General features: G+C 52.8%; 1 long non-coding RNA gene across 4 annotated transcripts in view; it reads right to left on the bottom strand.

Moving 5' to 3' along the window:
- LOC308186674 overlaps window positions 1-22378 on the bottom strand; it is a 413864-nt gene that overhangs the window by 199084 nt on the left and 192402 nt on the right. For all 4 annotated transcript variants that reach the window (XR_013944180.1, XR_013944181.1, XR_013944182.1 and 1 more), the window contains one exon: window positions 11357-11452. This is a non-coding gene — a long non-coding RNA (uncharacterized lncRNA). The remainder of the gene's footprint in view (window positions 1-11356; window positions 11453-22378) is intronic.

Below are 22378 nucleotides of genomic sequence, written 5' to 3'. Positions count from 1 at the left end.
TATTTTTAGGTGGTGGAGCTTTGATGCACTCTTTTTTGATGGCTGCTTTAGGGCCCACGGTAGGATCAGTAGTAAGAATTATCCGCTAGTCGAGGTTGTGTCCTTTTTTAATGGAGCTGTCCCTCCATTAAATAGCTCTTAATCATCTCATTAGGGTTCAGGATGTCCGGTAGGGAGGATTAAGGGGGAACTTAGATTCGTTTCACAGGTAACCAGCTATCACCCAGCTCGGTTGGCTTTTCACCTCTACTGACAAGTCATCCCACTCTTTTGCAACAGAGACGGGTTCGCTCTCTTTAACTGCTTGAAAGTAGCTCGCTTGGGTTTCGGGGGGGCAAACTTTAGTTCACTTTGCTTGGTTGTTCTCGCTAAACCATGATGCAAAAGGTACAAGGGTTGATCTTTGCTGTCTGTCGCTTTGATTGTTTCACTGCTATTTCATCTTTCCCTTACGGTACTGGGGTCTCTATCGCGTCTAAGTGTCTTTTCTATCGCCTATACTAAGACTGTAAAATGCTTTAGTTTAATTAGTTTAGTAAATTCTTTAGTTTTGGTGTACTATTTGTGTGGTTGAGCTAGAGGGGGGGCTTCAAGACGATCCGGTCTAGTAGATATCTTTCAGGTGTAAGCTGAGTGCTTTGGTGTTATAGCTACGTCTTGATATTCTAAGTACACCTTCCGGTACACTTACCTTGTTACGACTTACCTCATCTTCAGCGTATTTATGGTATTAGTTATGTGGGATGTGGCTTTTGAGGAGGGTGACGGGCGGTATGTACGTGCCCCAGGGCCGGCTTAAAGTAGGCTCTATTGTCCCACTTTACTGCTACATCCGCCTTCCAGAAGTGGTTTCACGCTTCTTTCCGTGTGCCCTATGAATGGGGAATGTAGCCCATTTCTTCCACTCCATAGGCTATACCTTGACCTGTCTTATTAGCGGGGTGCTATTGTGTCCACTGTTGTGCTCTCATTCGAGGTGGGCTGGCGACGGCGGTATGTAGGCTGTGTTGGCAAGGGGTGGTTGGGTTAATCGGGGATTATCGATTGTAGAACAGGCTCCTCTAGGTGGGTTTGGGGCACCGCCAAGTCCTTAGAGTTTTAAGCGTTTGTGCTCGTAGTTCTCTGGCGGATACTTCGGTAAAGTAAGTATCAAGATTTAGGGCCAGGCATAGTGGGGTATCTAATCCCAGTTTGGGCCCTGGCTTTCGTGGGTTTAAATCAGTCGTTAGTTCCTAAGATCATCTTAATGGTGTGTTTAGGTGCATCTTGGGCTTATGACAGCTCAGTTGCATTTTGATCTTAGTTAGCTAGGATAGGCATTTTACCACTCTTTACGCCGTGTCAATAGGACGGTTGATTTGGGTTTCTTGTATGACCGCGGTGGCTGGCACAAGATTTACCAACCCTTGAAGTTAGGCTGTTGCTATAACTAAGTCAAGTTTGCACTCATTGCTTAATGTTAATTACTGCTGAATACCCGTGGGGGCGTGGCTTAGCGAGGCGTCTTGGGCTACTACTTGGGTGTGCCTGATACCCGCTCCTCAAGGCCTGTATGGGGGTAGGTGGTCGAGGGCGTTTACACTGGGGCGCGGATACTTGCATGTATATATTTAGCAAAAACCAACCGTAAGGTTAGGACTAAGTCTTTTGTCCGCAGGCATGTTTTATGCCATCTTGGCAACTTCAGTGCCATGCTTTGTGTTAAGCTATGTGGACGGGGGTGTGGTTAGCTGATAGTTGAGTGGTGAGTGAGAGTGAAGTATATGAAATTATTGCTTGTGTTTACTATTTTTAGTACTGGAGTTTCTCTAATAAGTTTAAGTTATTTTGTATGTGTTTGTGTGTATATGTACATCGTTCCGATGATGTCATGGAAGGGATGATTAATGGAGTTTTAGAGGTAGTTTGCTGGGATTGGGCGATGAAGGTTTATGCTACATGGTGGTTAGCGAAAGTTTACTGGTTTAGTTTGTGAAGCGCAGGGGTTGCGCTTAATGATTTGTTGTTTTGTGCTATGTCCAACGAGCATTCATCCAATAGCCCCATTTAACCCGGAGGGTGGAGGTAACATTAACTGAATGTGGTCAAAGTGCATCAGTGTCAGGATGATTCCCCATATACGCCAACCGTCTCATCGAGGGACCCTTGAAATATAGGATAGGCCGTGAGGCAGGTGTGTCCAGGCTTAGATTGTGGGACCCCCGAGATCACTGGGAATAGCCACCTGTGAGGTAACCCCGGAAAAAATAAGAGGAACCAGAGGCGCCAAAAAGCTGGAACATGCCGCGATTACGCATTGAGAAGGTGAAAGTACTCACAGATGCCACTTTGAAGGGCAAGGAGGGGTGAGTGAACCCAATGGATGGCCCTGACCGAGGAACCAGAGGCGCAAAAATGTGAGGAGGGCGAGGGGTTTAGGGGGAACGTATGGGCCTGAAGCTAGTCATACCGGACATTATGTGCAACGGGTTGCTGATTTCACGTGAGGAGTACGATTAATAAATCCGTCTGATACGAACTGCATGAGATATGTGGTGGAGAGTTGTTGTTGGAGCATGTCCTGTGAGCATTCATTAAAATGGGGTCTTGTTATGCGCTTGAGTGGAGTTGTATTGGGTGTTGTGGGGTATGGTCCTAGAACATTCATGCTGGGTGGTTTGGTAGGAGTGTGTTTAAGGGTTTAATGGCCGTGTACATGTATGGGTTTAGCACCTGCTTATAAGATAGTCCGTATATAATGTATATTACTGGTACTATAGTATGTATGTATATGGGGTATATAAATTTATGCACGAATATGCATAACCAAATACCCCCGCCTCGGGGGGGGAGGGGGGGGGGGTTAAGCATAATGGCATAGATGGGGTAGAATTATTGGGGGCTTGCGGTTAGTTCCTGTAGTTGAGAACAATGGCGGCTTTTCGAGCCGCAGGCCTCAGGTAGTGTCCGGGCAGGAATAATGACTTATTTTATGTTTTTTTTAGGGATTTGCTTTGCGGTGGGTGTTTTGGGTGTGGCGTCGAATCCTTCGCCGTATTATGGGGTTGTTGGTTTGGTGTTAGCGTCTGTGGCGGGGTGCGGGTGGTTGCTGGGCCTTGGGGTTTCGTTCGTGGCTTTAGTGCTGTTTATGGTGTATTTGGGGGGTATGCTGGTGGTGTTTGTTTATTCAGTAGCTTTAGCAGCGGAGCCTTTCCCTGGGGCTTGGGGGGATTGACGGGTGATTGGATGTGCAGTAGCGTTTGTGGCAATTGTTTTTGGGGGGTTGGTGTTTGGGGGGTTTATGGGGGCTTGGAAGTTCGGGGTTTCTACTGTGAATAATGTTGGGGTGTTTGTTGTTCGGTCGGATTTTAGTGGAGTTTCCATGTTTTATTCACATGGGGCAGGGATGTTTTTAGTGGCGGGTTGGGGGCTGTTGTTGACTTTGTTTGTTGTATTGGAGCTTGTGCGGGGGTTGTCGCGGGGTGCTATTCGGGCGGTTTAGGGGTTAGGGTCAGAGAATAGTTTATTGAAAATGCCAGCTTTGGGAGCTGGAGATAAAGGTTTGAGTCCTTTTTTTCTGAGTTTGGGGTACTCTAAGAAGTGGTAAGTCTTCAATCTTTGGTTTACAAGACCAATGTTTTTATAAACTATTAGAGTATTTAGCAGTTGAGTATTTTGTTTTCTAGGGCGCTTGCGGCGGGGAGGAGAAATAGGAGGATAGTGAAGTAGGCGATTGAAGCGAGTTGGCCGATGATGATGAATGGGTGTTCGACGGGTTGGCTTCCTACTCATGTTAGGACGAGGAGGTCGGCGACTAGTACTCAGAATAGGAGCTGGGAGAGTGGTCGGAATGTTATTGCTCGTTGTTTTGATTTGTGCAGGAATGGGATTAGGAATAGGATCAGTACGGAGGCGGCCAGTGCTAATACGCCTCCTAGTTTATTTGGGATTGAACGTAGGATGGCGTAGGCGAATAGGAAGTATCATTCTGGCTTGATGTGTGGTGGGGTTACTAGCGGGTTTGCTGGGGTGAAGTTTTCTGGGTCTCCCAGGAGGTTAACCGCTCATGCTTCTTTCTTATGAGACGTTAGTAAACCAATTACATAGCCTTGTCAAGACTAAATCACAGGTAAAAATCCTGTACATCTCATGTGGCCAACCACTCCCAACTAGGATTCCAAGACGCCTCATCACCCATCATAGAAGAACTCGTTGAATTCCACGACCACGCCCTAATCGTTGCCCTAGCTATCTGCAGCCTAGTTCTCTACCTTTTAGCCCACATACTAACAGAAAAACTCTCGTCCAATGCTGTAGACGCCCAAGAAGTAGAGCTGATCTGGACAATCCTACCTGCTATCGTCCTGGTACTCCTCGCCCTCCCATCCCTACAAATCCTCTACATAATGGACGAAATCGACGAACCAGACCTCACCCTAAAAGCCATCGGCCACCAATGATACTGAAGCTACGAATACACAGACTTCAAAGACCTATCCTTCGACTCCTACATAGTGCCCACCCAAGACTTACCCAACGGCCACTTCCAACTGCTAGAAGTTGACCACCGCGTAGTTATCCCAATAGAATCCCCCATCCGCGTAATCATTACTGCAGGAGACGTACTCCACTCCTGAGCAGTCCCAACGCTCGGAGTTAAAACAGACGCAATCCCAGGCCGACTAAACCAAACTTCATTCATTACCACCCGGCCTGGGATTTTTTACGGACAGTGCTCAGAAATTTGCGGGGCTAATCACAGCTACATACCCATTGTAGTAGAATCAACCCCACTCCCACATTTCGAGGCCTGATCGTCCCTTCTATCATCATCCTAATCATTAAGAAGCTATGCAACAGCACTAGCCTTTTAAGCTAGCCAAAGAGGGACTTCCCCCTCCTTAATGATATGCCACAGCTTAACCCCACACCATGATTTTCAATCATAATTATAACCTGATTAACCCTAGCACTCCTCATCCAACCAAAACTACTAGCCTTCACCACAACCAACCCCCCATCAAATAAGACCTCCCTCACTACCAAACCCACACCATGATCCTGACCATGAACCTAAGCTTCTTTGACCAATTTTCCAGCCCCAATCTATTCGGCATCCCCTTAATCCTACTATCCCTACTCTTCCCAGCCCTACTATTCCCGTCCCCAAACAACCGATGAATCAACAACCGCCTTTCTACTATCCAAACATGACTCCTTCACCTAATCACAAAACAACTAATAGTCCCACTCAACAAAAATGGCCACAAATGAGCCATAATATTTACATCCCTAATAATCATACTTCTTACAATCAACCTTCTAGGCCTCCTTCCATATACATTCACCCCAACCACCCAACTATCTATGAACATAGCCCTAGCCTTCCCACTATGGCTCGCCACACTACTAACAGGCCTACGAAACCAACCATCAGCCTCTTTAGCCCACCTATTACCCGAAGGTACCCCTACACCCCTAATCCCCGCACTAATCCTGATCGAAACAACCAGCCTACTAATCCGCCCCCTAGCCCTCGGAGTCCGCCTTACAGCCAACCTTACAGCAGGACACTTACTCATCCAACTCATCTCTACAGCCTCCATTGCATTAATACCCACCCTTCCTGCAGTATCCATCCTAACAATAATCATCCTACTACTCCTAACCATCCTAGAAGTAGCAGTAGCCATAATCCAGGCCTACGTCTTCGTGCTCCTTCTAAGCCTATACTTACAAGAAAACATCTAATGGCACACCAAGCACACTCATACCACATAGTTGACCCAAGCCCTTGACCAATCTTCGGGGCAGCCGCCGCCCTACTCACAACCTCAGGATTAATCATGTGATTCCACTACAACTCATCCATACTACTAACCCTAGGCCTCATCTCAATACTCCTAGTAATACTCCAATGATGACGAGACATTGTACGAGAAAGCACCTTCCAAGGCCATCACACTCCCACAGTCCAAAAAGGCCTACGATACGGCATAATCCTTTTCATCACATCCGAAGCATTCTTCTTCTTAGGGTTCTTCTGAGCGTTCTTCCACTCGAGCCTGGCCCCAACCCCAGAACTAGGAGGCCAATGACCCCCAACAGGAATTAAACCACTCAACCCGATAGAAGTCCCCCTACTAAACACAGCCATCCTACTAGCCTCAGGCGTTACCGTAACGTGAGCCCATCACAGCATCACAGAAGGAAACCGAAAACACGCCATCCACGCCCTAACCCTAACGATCCTCCTGGGATTCTACTTCACAGCCCTACAAGCAATAGAATACCACGAAGCCCCATTCTCAATCGCCGATAGCGTCTACGGATCTACCTTCTTCGTTGCCACTGGATTCCACGGACTCCACGTAATCATCGGATCCTCCTTCCTGACCGTCTGCCTCTTCCGACTGATCAAGTTCCACTTTACATCAGACCACCACTTCGGATTCGAGGCAGCAGCCTGATACTGACACTTCGTAGACGTCATCTGACTATTCCTCTACATAACCATCTACTGATGAGGATCTTGCTCTTCTAGTATATTAATTACAATTGACTTCCAATCTCTAGAATCTGGTATAAACCCAGAGGAGAGCAATGAACGCACTCATGTTCATATTCGCCCTATCATCAATCCTAAGCGCCGCCCTAACCGCATTAAACTTCTGACTCGCCCAAATAAACCCCGACTCAGAGAAACTCTCACCGTACGAATGTGGATTCGACCCACTTGGATCTGCTCGATTACCATTCTCAGTCCGATTCTTCCTCAGTAGCCATCCTGTTCGTCCTATTCGACCTAGAAATCGCCCTCCTACTCCCCCTGCCATGAGCCGTCCAACTCCAATCCCCCCTAATGACCCTCACCTGAACTGTAGTGATCCTCCTTCTCCTAACACTCGGACTGGCCTACGAGTGAATTCAAGGGGGCCTAGAATGAGCAGAATAACAGAAAGTTAGTCTAACCAAAAAGATAGCTGGTTTCGACCCAGCAGATTACAGCCAACCCTGTAACTTTCTTATGTCGCCCCTACATTTAAGCTTCTACTCAGCCTTCATTTTCAGCGGACTAGGACTAGCCTTCCACCGAACCCACCTAGTATCCGCCCTACTACGCCTTGAAAGCATAATATTATCGATATTCGTAGGCCTATCAATATGATCCATCGAAAACCAAGTCTCCTCATTCACCATGGTACCAATTCTCATGCTAACCTTCTCAGCGTGTGAGGCGGGCACAGGCCTGGCCATCCTAGTAGCCTCCACCCGCACACATGGCTCCGACCATCTACACAACCTAAACCTCCTGCAATGCTAAAAATCATCCTACCCACAATCATACTTCTTCCAACAGCCCTGCTGTCTCCACCAAAATTTCTATGGACTAACACCACCTTATACAGCCTCCTAATCGCTGCCCTAAGCCTACAGCGATTAATCCCAACCTACTACCCCTACAAATTTTTATCCAACTGAACAGGAATTGACCAAATCTCATCCCCCCTCCTAGTACTATCCTGCTGACTACTCCCACTCATAATCATAGCAAGCCAAAACCACCTGCAACAAGAACCCCTACAACGCAAACGAATCTTTATCTCAACCTTAGTCGCAGTCCAGCCATTCATCCTACTAGCCTTTTCCACCACAGAACTAGCACTATTTTACATCTCATTTGAAGCAACCCTCATTCCCACCCTAATCTTAATCACCCGATGGGGGAACCAACCAGAACGCCTAAGCGCTGGCATCTACCTGCTATTCTACACGCTAGTAAGCTCTCTACCCCTGCTAATCACAATCATACACCTATACGTGAAAATTGGCACCCTGCACCTGCCAACCCTACAACTAACCCACCCAACCCTATCCACCTCATGGACAGGAATACTATCAGGTCTAGCACTGCTCATAGCATTCATAGTAAAAGCCCCACTATACGGCCTACACCTCTGACTGCCAAAAGCCCACGTAGAAGCACCCATCGCAGGCTCAATACTCCTCGCCGCCCTACTACTAAAGCTAGGAGGATACGGAATTATACGAGTCACTCTATTTATGGGCCCACTGTCCAACCTCCTGCACTACCCCTTCCTAACCCTGGCCCTATGAGGCGCCCTAATGACTAGCTCAATCTGCCTACGACAGACAGACCTAAAATCACTAATCGCTTATTCATCCGTTAGCCACATAGGCCTAGTTATCGCCGCAGGAATAATCCAAACCCACTGATCATTCTCAGGGGCAATGATCCTAATAATTTCCCATGGACTAACTTCCTCCATACTATTCTGCCTAGCCAACACAAACTATGAACGTACGCACAGCCGAATTCTACTACTCACACGAGGCCTACAACCTCTCCTACCACTCATAGCTACCTGATGATTGCTGGCCAATCTAACAAACATAGCCTTACCCCCAACAACAAACCTCATAGCAGAGCTAACCATTATAATCACCTTATTCAACTGATCTGCCTTCACGATCATCCTAACAGGAATCGCAACCCTACTAACCGCCTCCTACACCTTATTCATACTACTAATGACCCAACAAGGCTCAATCCCCTCCCACATCACATCTATGCAAAACTCAACCACGCGAGAACACCTGCTCATAACACTCCACATTATCCCAATATTCCTCCTAATCCTCAAACCCGAACTGATCTCCGGAATCCCCTCATGCAAGTATAGTTTAAACCAAACATTAGACTGTGATTCTAAGAATAGAAGTTCAAACCTTCTTACCTGCCGAGGGGAGGGTTTAACCAACAAGAGCTGCTAACTCTTACATCTGAGCCTAAAACCTCAGCCCCCTTACTTTTAAAGGATAACAGCAATCCACTGGTCTTAGGAACCACCCATCTTGGTGCAAATCCAAGTAAAAGGAGTGAACCCCACACTACTAATCAACTCCCTCACACTACTCACGCTGACAATCCTCCTAACCCCAATCATCCTGCCATTTCTATTTAAAAACTTTAAAAACACCCCACAAGCCACCACCCGCGCTGTTAAAACCGCATTCCTAATTAGCCTAGCCCCTACAACCGCATTCATCTACTCGGGAGTAGAATCTGTCACCTGCCACTGGGAGTGAAAATTCATTATAAACTTTAAAATCCCCCTGAGCCTAAAAATAGACCAATACTCAATAACATTTCTTCCAATCGCCCTATTTGTAACATGATCAATCCTACAATTCGCCATATGATACATGGCCTCAGAGCCATACGTAACAAAATTTTTCACCTACCTACTGACATTCCTAGTCGCCATACTCCTCCTAACAACCGCAAACAACATATTCCTCCTATTCGTAGGCTGGGAAGGAGTACGAATCATGTCCTTCCTTCTCATCGGCTGATGACAAGGCCGAGCAGATGCCAACACCGCCGCCCTACGAGCCGTAATCTACAACCGAATCGGAGACATCGGACTGATCCTGAGCATAGCATGACTAGCTTCAACATTCAACACCTGAGAGATCCAACAAGCCGTACACCCCCACCAAACCCCAATCCTCCCCCTCATAGGATTAATCCTCGCAGCCGCAGGAAAATCCGCCCAATTTGGACTCCACCCATGACTGCCCGCAGCAATAGAAGGCCCCACCCCAGTATCAGCCCTACTGCACTCCAGTACCATAGTAGTAGCCGGAATCTTCCTGCTCATCCGCATGCACCCCCTGCTAGCCACCAACCAGACAGCCCTAACTGCCTGCCTATGCCTAGGTGCTCTATCAACCCTATTCGCTGCCACATGCGCCCTAACCCAAAATGACATCAAAAAAATCATTGCTTTCTCAACATCCAGCCAACTAGGACTAATAATAGTCACTATCGGACTAAACCTCCCACAACTAGCCTTCCTACACATCTCAACCCATGCCTTCTTTAAAGCCATACTATTCCTATGCTCAGGGTCTATCATCCACAACCTAAACGGAGAACAAGATATCCGAAAGATAGGAGGCCTACAGAAAATACTCCCAGTCACTACTTCCTGCCTAACCATCGGAAACCTGGCGCTGATAGGAACCCCATTCCTAGCCGGATTCTACTCAAAAGACCTCATCATCGAAAGCTTAAACACATCATACCTAAATACTTGAGCCCTACTCCTAACCCTTATAGCCACAGCATTCACCGCAACCTACAGCATCCGCATAACCATCCTAGTCCAAGCTGGACAAACCCGAATCCCCCCAATAGTATCAATAAACGAAAACAACCCACTAATCACCGCCCCCCTAACCCGACTCGCCCTAGGCAGCATTACAGCAGGAATAATCATTACCTCTTTCATCACACCAACCAAAACCCCCCCAATAACCATACCCCTTATCACCAAAACCGCTGCCATCCTCATAACAATCCTAGGAATCATCCTAGCCCTAGAACTATCGAACATAACACACACCCTCACTCACCCCAAACCAAACCCCCTCATAAACTTCTCCTCTGCATTAGGGTACTTCAACCCCCTAGTACACCGATTCTTCTCCAAAAACCTACTAGAAAAGGGACAAAACATTGCCCTACACTTGATCGACCTCTCCTGACTCAAAAAAATAGGGCCAGAGGGCCTTGCTGAACTACAAGTAGCCGCAAGCAAAGCCGCAACCTCAATACACACAGGGCTAATTAAGGCCTACCTAGGATCCTTCGCCCTCTCCATCCTGGTAATAATCCTAATAACACACAGACTCACTAATGGCCCCTAACATCCGCAAATCCCATCCCCTACTAAAAATAATCAACAACTCCCTAATCGACCTACCCGCCCCCTCCAACATCTCTGCCTGATGAAACTTCGGCTCCCTTCTAGCCATCTGCTTAGCCACACAAATCCTAACAGGCCTGCTACTAGCCATACACTACACCGCAGACACTTCACTCGCCTTCTCCTCAGTAGCTCACACATGCCGAGACGTCCAGTACGGATGGCTCATCCGCAACCTCCACGCCAACGGTGCTTCGCTCTTCTTTATCTGCATCTACTTACACATCGGACGAGGCCTCTACTACGGCTCCTACCTATACAAAGAAACCTGAAACACAGGAGTAATCCTCCTACTCACCCTAATAGCAACTGCCTTCGTAGGGTATGTCCTACCATGAGGACAAATGTCATTCTGAGGGGCCACCGTAATCACCAACCTATTCTCAGCCATCCCGTACATTGGGCAAACTCTAGTAGAATGAGCCTGAGGAGGATTCTCAGTAGACAATCCAACCTTAACCCGATTCTTCGCCATCCACTTCCTACTGCCCTTCCTAATTGCAGGAATCACCCTAGTCCACCTAACCTTCCTACACGAATCAGGCTCAAATAACCCACTAGGAATCGTATCAGACTGCGACAAAATCCCATTCCACCCATACTTCTCCATTAAAGACAGCTTAGGGCTTACCCTAATAATCACCCCTCTAATAGCACTAGCCCTATTTTCACCGAACCTCCTGGTTCTTGGAATCCTAGTTGGGAGTGGTTGGCCACATGAGATGTACAGGATTTTTAACTGTGATTTAGTCTTGACAAGGCTATGTAATTGGTTTACTAACGTCTCATAAGAAAGAAGCATGAGCGGTTAATGCAGTTGGCTTGAAACCCATCCCCAGTGGTGCAAGTGCACTCTCTGAACTCACTGAAGTGCATCCCCAGTGGTGCCAGTGCACTCTCTGCACTCACTGCACTGCATCCCCAGTGGTGCCAGTGCGCTCTCTGGAGTCACAGCACTGCATCCCCAGTGGTGCCAGTGCAATCTCTGGACTCACTGCACTGCATCCCCAGTGGTGCCAGTGCACTCTCTGGACTCACTGAAGTGCATCCCCATTGGTGCCATTGCACTCTCTGCACTCACTGCACTGCATCCCCAGTGGTGCCAGTGCACTCACTGGACTGACTGCACTGCATCCCCAGTGGTGCCAGTGCGCTCTCCGGAGTCACAGCACTGCATCCCCAGTGGTGCCAGTGCATTCACTGGACTCACTGGACTGCATCACCAGTGGTGCCAGTGCACTCTCTGGACTCACTGCAGTGCATCCCCAGTGGTGCCAGTGCACTCTCTGGACTCACTGCAGTGCATCCCCAGTGGTGCCAGTGCAGTCTCTGGACTCACTGCACTGCATCCCCAGTGGTGCCAGAGCACTCTCTGGACTCACTGCACCGCATCCCCAGTGGTGTCAGTGCAATCTCTGGACTCACTGTACTGCATCATCTGTGGTGCCAGTGCACTCTCAAGACTCACTGCAGTGCATCCCCAGTGGTGCCAGTGCACTCTCTGGACTCCCTGCAGTGCATACCCAGTGGCGCCAGTGCACTCTCTGGACTCACTGCACTGCATCCCCAGTGGTGCCAGTGCACTCTCTGGACTCACTGCACTGCATCCCCAGTGGTGCCAGAGCACTCTCTGGACTCACTGCACCGCATCCCCAGTGGTGTCAGTGCAATCTCTGGACTCACTGGACTGCATCACCAGTGGTGCCAGTGCACTCTCTGGACTCACTGAAGTGCATCCCCAGTGGTGCCAGTGCACTCTCTGGACTCACTGCAGTGCATCCCCAGTGGTGCCAGTGCACTCTCTGGACTCACTGCACTGCATCCCCAGTGGTGCCAGTGCAATCTCTGGACTCACTGTACTGCATCCCCAGTGGTGCCAGTGCAATCTCTGGACTCACTGCAGTGCATCCCCAGTGGTGCCAGTGCACTCTCTGGACTCACTGTACTGCATCCCCAGTGGTGCCAGTGCACTCTCAAGACTCACTGCAGTGCATCCCCAGTGGTGCCAGTGCACTCTCTGGACTCCCTGCAGTGCACACCCAGTGGCGCCAGTGCACTCTCTGGACTCACTGCACTGCATCCCCAGTGGCGCCAGTGCACTCTCTGGACTCACTGCACTGCATCCCCAGTGGTGCCAGTGCACTCACTGGACTCACTGTACTGCATCACCAGTGGTGCCAGTGCACTCTCTGGACTCACTGCACTGCATCCCCAGTGGTTCCAGTGCATTCACTGGACTCACTGTACTGCATCTCCAGTGGTGCCAGTGCACTCTCTGGACTCACTGCACTGCATCCCCAGTGGTGCCAGTGCACTCTCTGGACTCACTGCACTGCATCCCCAGTGGTGCCAGTGCACTCTCTGCACTCACTTCTCTGCATTCCCAGTGGTGCCAGTGAAGTCTCTGGACTCACTGCACTGCATCCACAGTGGTGCCAGTGCAATCTCTGGACTCACTGCAGTGCATCCCCAGTGGTGCCAGTGCACTGTCTGGACTCACTGCACTGCATCCCCAGTGGTGCCAGTGCACTCTCTGGACTCACTGCAGTGCATCCCCAGTGGTGCCAGTGCACTCTCTGGACTCACTGCACTGCATCCCCAGTGGTGCAAGTGCACTCTCTCGAGTCACTGCACTACATACCCAGTGGTGCCAGTGCACTCACTGGACTCACTGTACTGCATCATCTGTGGTGCCAGTGCACTCTCTGGACTCACTGCAATGCATCTCCAGTGGTGCCAGTGCACTCTCTGGACTCACTGCACTGCATCCCCAGTGGTGCCAGTGCACTCTCTGGACTCACTGCACTGTATCCCCAGTGGTGCCAGTGCACTCACTGGATTCACTGCAGTGCATCCCCAGTGGTGCCAGTGCACTCTCTGGACTCACTGCACTGCATCCCCAGTGGTGCCAGTGCACTCTGTGGACTCACTGCACTGCATCCCCAGTGGTGACAGTGCACTCTCTGGACTCACTGCAGTGCATCCCCAGTGGTGACAGTGCACTCTCTGGACTCACTGCAGTGCATGCCCAGTGGTGCCAGTGCACTCTCTGGACTCACTGCACTGCATCCCCAGTGGTGCCAGTGCAGTCTCTGGAGTAACTGCACTGCTTCCCCAGTGGTGCCAGTGCACTCTCTGGACTCACTGCACCGCATCCCCAGTGGTGCCAGTGCACTCTCTGGACTCACTACACTGCATCCCCAGTGGTGCCAGTGCACTCTCTGGAGTCACAGCACTGCATCCCCAGTGGTGCCAGTGCACTCTCTGGACTCACTGAAGTGCATCCCCAGTGGTGCCAGTGCACTCTCTGGACTCACTGAAGTTCATTCTCAGTGGTGCCAGTGCACTCTCTGGACTCACTGCAGTGCATCCCCAGTGGTGCCAGTGCACTCTCTGGACTCACTGCACTGCATCCCCAGTGGTGCCAGTGCACTCTCTGCACTCTTTTCTCTGCATTCCCAGTGGTGCCAGTGAAGTCTCTGGACTCACTGCACTGCATCCACAGTGGTGCCAGTGCAATCTCTGGACTCACTGCAGTGCATCCCCAGTGGTGCCAGTGCACTCTCTGGACTCACTGCACTGCATCCCCAGTGGTGCCAGTGCACTCTCTGGACTCACTGCAGTGCATCCCCAGTGGTGCCAGTGCACTCTCTGGACTCACTGCACTGCATCCCCAGTGGTGCAAGTGCACTCTCTCGAGTCACTGCACTACATACCCAGTGGTGCAGGTGCACTCACTGGACTCACTGTACTGCATCATCTGTGGTGCCAGTGCACTCTCTGGACTCACTGCACTGCATCCCCAGTGGTGCCAGTGCACTCTCTGGACTCACTGAAGGGCATCCCCAGTGGTGCCAGTGCACTCACTGGATTCACTGCAGTGCATCCCCAGTGGTGCCAGTGCACTCTCTGGACTCACTGCACTGCATCCCCAGTGGTGCCAGTGCACTCTGTGGACTCACTGCACTGCATCCCCAGTCGTGACAGTGCACTCTCTGGACTCACTGCAGTGCATCCCCAGTGGTGACAGTGCACTCTCTGGACTCACTGCAGTGCATGCCCAGTGGTGCCAGTGCACTCTCTGGACTCACTGCACTGCATCCCCAGTGGTGCCAGTGCAGTCTCTGGAGTAACTGCACTGCTTCCCCAGTGGTGCCAGTGCACTCTCTGGACTCACTGCACCGCATCCCCAGTGGTGCCAGTGCACTCTCTGGACTCACTACACTGCATCCCCAGTGGTGCCAGTGCACTCTCTGGAGTCACAGCACTGCATCCCCAGTGGTGCCAGTGCACTCTCTGGACTCACTGAAGTGCATCTCCAGTGGTGCCAGTGCACTCTCTGGACTCACTGAAGTTCATTTTCAGTGGTGCCAGTGCACTCTCTGGACTCACTGCAGTGCATCCCCAGTGGTGCCAGTACACTCACTGGACTCACTGCACTGCATCCCCAGTGGTGCCAGTGCACTCTCTGGACTCACTAAACTGCATCACCAGTGGTGCCTCTGCACTCTCTGGACTCACTGCACTACTTCCCCAGTGGTGCCAGTGCACTCACTGGACTCACTGCAGTGCATCCCCACTGGTGCCAGTGCACTCTCTGGGCTCACTGCAGTGCATCCCCAGTGGTGCCAGTGCACTCTCTGGACTCACTGCACTGCATCCCCAGTGGTGCCTGTGCGCTCTCTGGAGTCACAGCACTGCATCCACAGTGGTGCCAGTGCAATCTCTGGACTCACTGCACTGCATCCCCAGTGGTGCCAGTGCACTCTCTGGACTCACTGAAGTGCATTCTCAGTGGTGCCAGTGCACTCTGTGGACTCACTGCAGTGCATCCCCAGTGGTGCCAGTGCACTCTCTGGACTCACTGCAGTGCATCCCCAGTGGTGCCAGTGCACTCTCTGGACTCACTGCACTGCATCCCCAGTAGTGCTAGTGCACTCTGTGGACTCACTGCAGTGCATCCCCAGTGGTGCCAGTGCACTCTCTGGACTCACTGCAGTGCATCCCCAGTGGTGCCAGTGCACTCTCTGGACTCACTTCAGTGCATCCCCAGTGGTGCCAGTACACTCTCTGGACTCACTGCAGTGCATCCCCAGTGGTGCCAGTGCACTCTCTGGACTCACTGCAGTGCATCCCCAGTGGAGCCAGTGCACTCTCTGGACTCACTGCAGTGCATCCGCAGTGGTGCCAGTGCACTCTCTGGACTCACTGCACTGCATCCCCAGTGGTGCCAGTGCACTCTCTGGACTCACTGCACTGCATCCCCAGTGGTGCTAGTGCACTGTGTGGACTCACTGTACTGCATCCCCAGTGGTGCCAGTGCAATCTCTGGACTCACTGCAGTGCATCCCCAGTGGTGCCAGTGCACTCTCTGGACTCACTGCACTGCATCCCCAGTGGTTCCAGCGCACTCTCTGGACTCACTGCACTGCATCCCCAGTGGTGCCAGTGCACTCTCTGGACTCACTGAAGTGCATTCTCAGTGGTGCCAGTGCACTCTCTGGACTCACTTCAGTGCATCCCCAGTGGTGCCAGTACACTCTCTGGACTCACTGCAGTGCATCCCCAGTGGTGCCAGTGCACTCTCTGGACTCACTGTACTGCATCCCCAGTGGTGCCAGTGCACTCTCAGGACTCACTGCACTGCATCCCCAGTGGTGCCAGTGCACTCTCTGGACTCACTGCACTGCATCCCCAGTAGTGACAGTTCACTCTCTGGACTCACTGCTGTGCATCCCCAGTGGTGCCAGTGCACTCTCTGGACTCACTGCACTGCATCCCCAGTGGTGCCAGTGCACTCTCTGGACTCACTGCACTGCATCCCCAGTGGTGCCAGTGCACTCACTGGATTCACTGCACTGCATCCCCAGTAGTGCCAGTGCACTCTCTGGACTCACTGCACTGCATCCCCAGTGGTGCCAGTGCACTCTGTGGACTCACTGTACTGCATCCCCAGTGGTGACAGTGCACTCTCTGGACTCACTGCAGTGCATCCCCAGTGGTGCCAGTGCACTCTCTGGACTCACTGCAGTGCATCCCCACTGGTGCCAGTGCACTCTCTGGACTCACTGCACTGCATCCCCAGTGGTGCCAGTGCAGTCTCTGGAGTAACTGCAGTGCATCCCCACTGGTGCCAAAGCACTCTCTGGACTCACTGCAGTGCATCCCCAGTGGTGCCACTGCACTCTCAGGACTCACTGCAGTGCATCCCCAGTGGTGCCAGTGCACTCTCTGGACTCATTGAAGTGCATTCTCAGTGGTGCCAGTGCACTCTCTGGACTCACTGCACTGCATCCCCAGTGGTGCCAGTGCGCTCTCTGGAGTCACAGCACTGCATCCCCAGTGGTGCCAGTGCAATCTCTCGACTCACTGCACTGCATCCCCAGTGGTGCCAGTGCACTCTCTGGACTCACTGCACTGCATCCCCGGTGGTGCCAGTGCACTCTCTGGAGTAACTGCACTGCATCCCCCTTGTGCCAAAGCACTCTCTGGACTCCCAGCACCGCATCCCCAGTGGTGCCAGTGCACTCTCTGGACTCACTGCACTGCATCCCCAGTGGTGCCAGTGCACTCTCTGGACTCACTGCAGTGCATCCCCAGTGGTGCCAGTGCACTCTCTGGACTCACTGCACTGCATCCCCAGTGGTGCCAGTGCACTCTCTGGACTCACTGCACTGCATCCCCAGTGGTGCCAGTGCACTCACTGGATTCACTGCACTGCATCCCCAGTAGTGCCAGTGCACTCTCTGGACTCACTGCACTGCATCCCCAGTGGTGCCAGTGCACTCTGTGGACTCACTGTACTGCATCCCCAGTGGTGACAGTGCACTCTCTGGACTCACTGCAGTGCATCCCCAGTGGTGCCAGTGCACTCTCTGGACTCACTGCAGTGCATCCCCACTGGTGCCAGTGCACTCTCTGGACTCACTGCACTGCATCCCCAGTGGTGCCAGTGCAGTCTCTGGAGTAACTGCAGTGCATCCCCACTGGTGCCAAAGCACTCTCTGGACTCACTGCAGTGCATCCCCAGTGGTGCCACTGCACTCTCTGGACTCACTGCAGTGCATCCCCAGTGGTGCCAGTGCACTCTCTGGACTCACTGCACTGCATCCCCAGTGGTGCCAGTGCGCTCTCTGGAGTCACAGCACTGCATCCCCAGTGGTGCCAGTGCAATCTCTCGACTCACTGCACTGCATCCCCAGTGGTGCCAGTGCACTCTCTGGACTCACTGCACTGCATCCCCGGTGGTGCCAGTGCACTCTCTGGAGTAACTGCACTGCATCCCCCTTGTGCCAAAGCACTCTCTGGACTCCCAGCACCGCATCCCCAGTGGTGCCAGTGCACTCTCTGGACTCACTGCACTGCATCCCCAGTGGTGCCAGTGCACTCTCTGGACTCACTGCAGTGCATCCCCAGTGGTGCCAGTGCACTCTCTGGACTCACTGCACTGCATCCCCAGTGGTGCCAGTGCACTCTCTGGACTCACTGCACTGCATCCCCAGTGGTGCCAGTGCACTCACTGGATTCACTGCACTGCATCCCCAGTAGTGCCAGTGCACTCTCTGGACTCACTGCACTGCATCCCCAGTGGTGCCAGTGCACTCTGTGGACTCACTGTACTGCATCCCCAGTGGTGACAGTGCACTCTCTGGACTCACTGCAGTGCATCCCCAGTGGTGCCAGTGCACTCTCTGGACTCACTGCAGTGCATCCCCACTGGTGCCAGTGCACTCTCTGGACTCACTGCACTGCATCCCCAGTGGTGCCAGTGCAGTCTCTGGAGTAACTGCAGTGCATCCCCACTGGTGCCAAAGCACTCTCTGGACTCACTGCAGTGCATCCCCAGTGGTGCCACTGCACTCTCTGGACTCACTGCAGTGCATCCCCAGTGGTGCCAGTGCACTCTCTGGACTCATTGAAGTGCATTCTCAGTGGTGCCAGTGCACTCTCTGGACTCACTGCACTGCATCCCCAGTGGTGCCAGTGCGCTCTCTGGAGTCACAGCACTGCATCCCCAGTGGTGCCAGTGCACTCTCTGGACTCACTGCACTGCATCCCCAGTGGTGCCAGTGCACTCTCTGGACTCACTGCACTGCATCCCCGGTGGTGCCAGTGCACTCTCTGGAGTAACTGCACTGCATCCCCCTTGTGCCAAAGCACTCTCTGGACTCCCAGCACCGCATCCCCAGTGGTGCCAGTGCACTCTCTGGACTCACTGCACTGCATCCCCAGTGGTGCCAGTGCACTCTCTGGACTCACTGCAGTGCATCCCCAGTGGTGCCAGTGCACTCTCTGGACTCACTGCACTGCATCCCCAGTGGTGCCAGTGCACTCTCTGGACTCACTGCAGTGCATCCCCAGTGGTGCCACTGCACTCTCTGGACTCACTGCAGTGCATCCCCAGTGGTGCCAGTGCACTCTCTGGACTCACTGCACTGCTTCCCCAGTGGTGCCAGTGCACTCTTTCGAGTCACTGCAGTGCATCCACATTGGTGCCAGTGCACTCTCTGGACTCACTGCACTGCATCCCCAGTGGTGCCAGTGCACTCTCTGGACTCACTGCAGTGCATCACCAGTGGTGCCAGTGCGCTCTCTGGAGTCACAGCACTGCATCCCCAGTGGTGCCAGTGCAATCTCTGGACTCACTGCACTGCATCCCCAGTGGTGCCAGTGCGCTCTCTGGACTCACTGCAGTGCATTCTCAGTGGTGCCAGTGCACTCTCTGGACTCACTGCACTGCATCCCCAGTGGTGCCAGTGCACTCTCTGGACTCACTGAACTGCATCCCCAGTGGTGCCAGTGCAATCTCTGGACTCACTGCAGTGCATCCCCAGTGGTGCCAGTGCACTCTCTGGACTCACTGCAGTGCATCCACAGTGGTGCCACTGCACTCTCTGGACTCACTGCACTGCATACCCAGTGGTGCCAGTGCACTCTCTGAACTTACTGCACTGCATCCCCAGTGGTGCCAGTGCACTCACTGGACTCACTGCAGTGCATCCCCAGTGGTGCCAGTGCACTCTCTGGACTCACTGCACTGCATCCCCAGTGGTGCCAGTGCACTCTCTGGACTCACTGCACTGCACCCCCAGTGGTTCCAGCGCACTCTCTGGACTCACTGCACTGCATCCCCAGTAGTGCTAGTGCACTCTGTGGACTCACTGCAGTGCATCCCCAGTGGTGCCAGTGCACTCTCTGGACTCACTGCAGTGCATCCCCAGTGGTGCCAGTGCACTCTCTGGACTCACTTCAGTGCATCCCCAGTGGTGCCAGTGCACTCTCTGGACTCACTGCAGTGCATCCCCAGTGGTGCCAGTGCACTCTCTGGACTCACTGCAGTGCATCCCCAGTGGAGCCAGTGCACTCTCTGGACTCACTGCAGTGCATCCGCAGTGGTGCCAGTGCACTCTCTGGACTCACTGCACTGCATCCCCAGTGGTGCTAGTGCACTGTGTGGACTCACTGTACTGCATCCCCAGTGGTGCCAGTGCAATCTCTGGACTCACTGCAGTGCATCCCCAGTGGTGCCAGTGCACCCTCTGGACTCACTGAAGTGCATTCTCAGTGGTGCCAGTGCACTCTCTGGACTCACTGCACTGCATCCCCAGTATTGCCAGTGCACTCTCTGGACTCACTGCAGTGCATCCCCAGTGGTGCCAGTGCACTCTCTGGACTCACTGCACTGCTTCCCCAGTGGTGCCAGTGCACTCTTTCGAGTCACTGCAGTGCATCCCCAGTGGTGCCAGTGCACTCTCTGGACTCACTGCAGTGCATCCCCAGTGGTGCCAGTGCACTCTCTGGACTCACTGCAGTGCATCTCCAGTGGTGCCAGTGCGCTCTCTGGAGTCACAGCACTGCATCCCCAGTGGTGCCAGTGCAATCTCTGGACTCACTGCACTGCATCCCCAGTGGTGCCAGTGCACTCACTGGATTCACTGCACTGCATCCCCAGTGGTGCCAGTGCACTCTCTGGACTCACTGCACTGCATCCCCAGTGGTGCCAGTGCACTCTCTGGACTCACTGCACTGCATCTCCAGTGGTGACAGTGCACTCTCTGGACTCACTGCAGTGCATCCCCAGTGGTGACAGTGCACTCTCTGGACTCACTGCAGTGCATGCCCAGTGGTGCCAGTGCACTCTCTGGACTCACTGCACTGCATCCCCAGTGGTGCCAGTGCAGTCTCTGGAGTAACTGCACTGCTTCCCCAGTGGTGCCAGTGCACTCTCTGGACTCACTGCACCGCATCCCCAGTGGTGCCAGTGCACTCTCTGGACTCACTACACTGCATCCCCAGTGGTGCCAGTGCACTCTCTGGAGTCACAGCACTGCATCCCCAGTGGTGCCAGTGCACTCTCTGGACTCACTGAAGTGCATCCGCAGTGGTGCCAGTGCACTCTCTGGACTCACTGAAGTTCATTCTCAGTGGTGCCAGTGCACTCTCTGGACTCACTGCAGTGCATCCCCAGTGGTGCCAGTGCACTCTCTGGACTCACTGCACTGCATCCCCAGTGGTGCCAGTGCACTCTCTGCACTCACTTCTCTGCATTCCCAGTGGTGCCAGTGAAGTCTCTGGACTCACTGCACTGCATCCACAGTGGTGCCAGTGCAATCTCTGGACTCACTGCAGTGCATCCCCAGTGGTGCCAGTGCACTCTCTGGACTCACTGCACTGCATCCCCAGTGGTGCCAGTGCACTCTCTGGACTCACTGCAGTGCATCCCCAGTGGTGCCAGTGCACTCTCTGGACTCACTGCACTGCATCCCCAGTGGTGCAAGTGCACTCTCTCGAGTCACTGCACTACATACCCAGTGGTGCCAGTGCACTCACTGGACTCACTGTACTGCATCATCTGTGGTGCCAGTGCACTCTCTGGACTCACTGCACTGCATCCCCAGTGGTGCCAGTGCACTCTCTGGACTCACTGCACTGTATCCCCAGTGGTGCCAGTGCACTCACTGGATTCACTGCAGTGCATCCCCAGTGGTGCCAGTGCACTCTCTGGACTCACTGCACTGCATCCCCAGTGGTGCCAGTGCACTCTGTGGACTCACTGCACTGCATCCCCAGTGGTGACAGTGCACTCTCTGGACTCACTGCAGTGCATCCCCAGTGGTGACAGTGCACTCTCTGGACTCACTGCAGTGCATGCCCAGTGGTGCCAGTGCACTCTCTGGACTCACTGCACTGCATCCCCAGTGGTGCCAGTGCAGTCTCTGGAGTAACTGCACTGCTTCCCCAGTGGTGCCAGTGCACTCTCTGGACTCACTGCACCGCATCCCCAGTGGTGCCAGTGCACTCTCTGGACTCACTACACTGCATCCCCAGTGGTGCCAGTGCACTCTCTGGAGTCACAGCACTGCATCCCCAGTGGTGCCAGTGCACTCTCTGGACTCACTGAAGTGCATCTCCAGTGGTGCCAGTGCACTCTCTGGACTCACTGAAGTTCATTTTCAGTGGTGCCAGTGCACTCTCTGGACTCACTGCAGTGCATCCCCAGTGGTGCCAGTACACTCACTGGACTCACTGCACTGCATCCCCAGTGGTGCCAGTGCACTCTCTGGACTCACTAAACTGCATCACCAGTGGTGCCTCTGCACTCT

This window comes from Anser brachyrhynchus, assembly GCF_964034855.1.
Source record: "Anser brachyrhynchus genome assembly, contig: SCAFFOLD_79, whole genome shotgun sequence".
Taxonomy (NCBI): Eukaryota; Metazoa; Chordata; class Aves; order Anseriformes; family Anatidae; genus Anser; species Anser brachyrhynchus.
The sequence above is the reverse complement of the archived record's forward strand: the minus strand, read 5'-3'. Positions and strand labels throughout refer to the sequence as shown.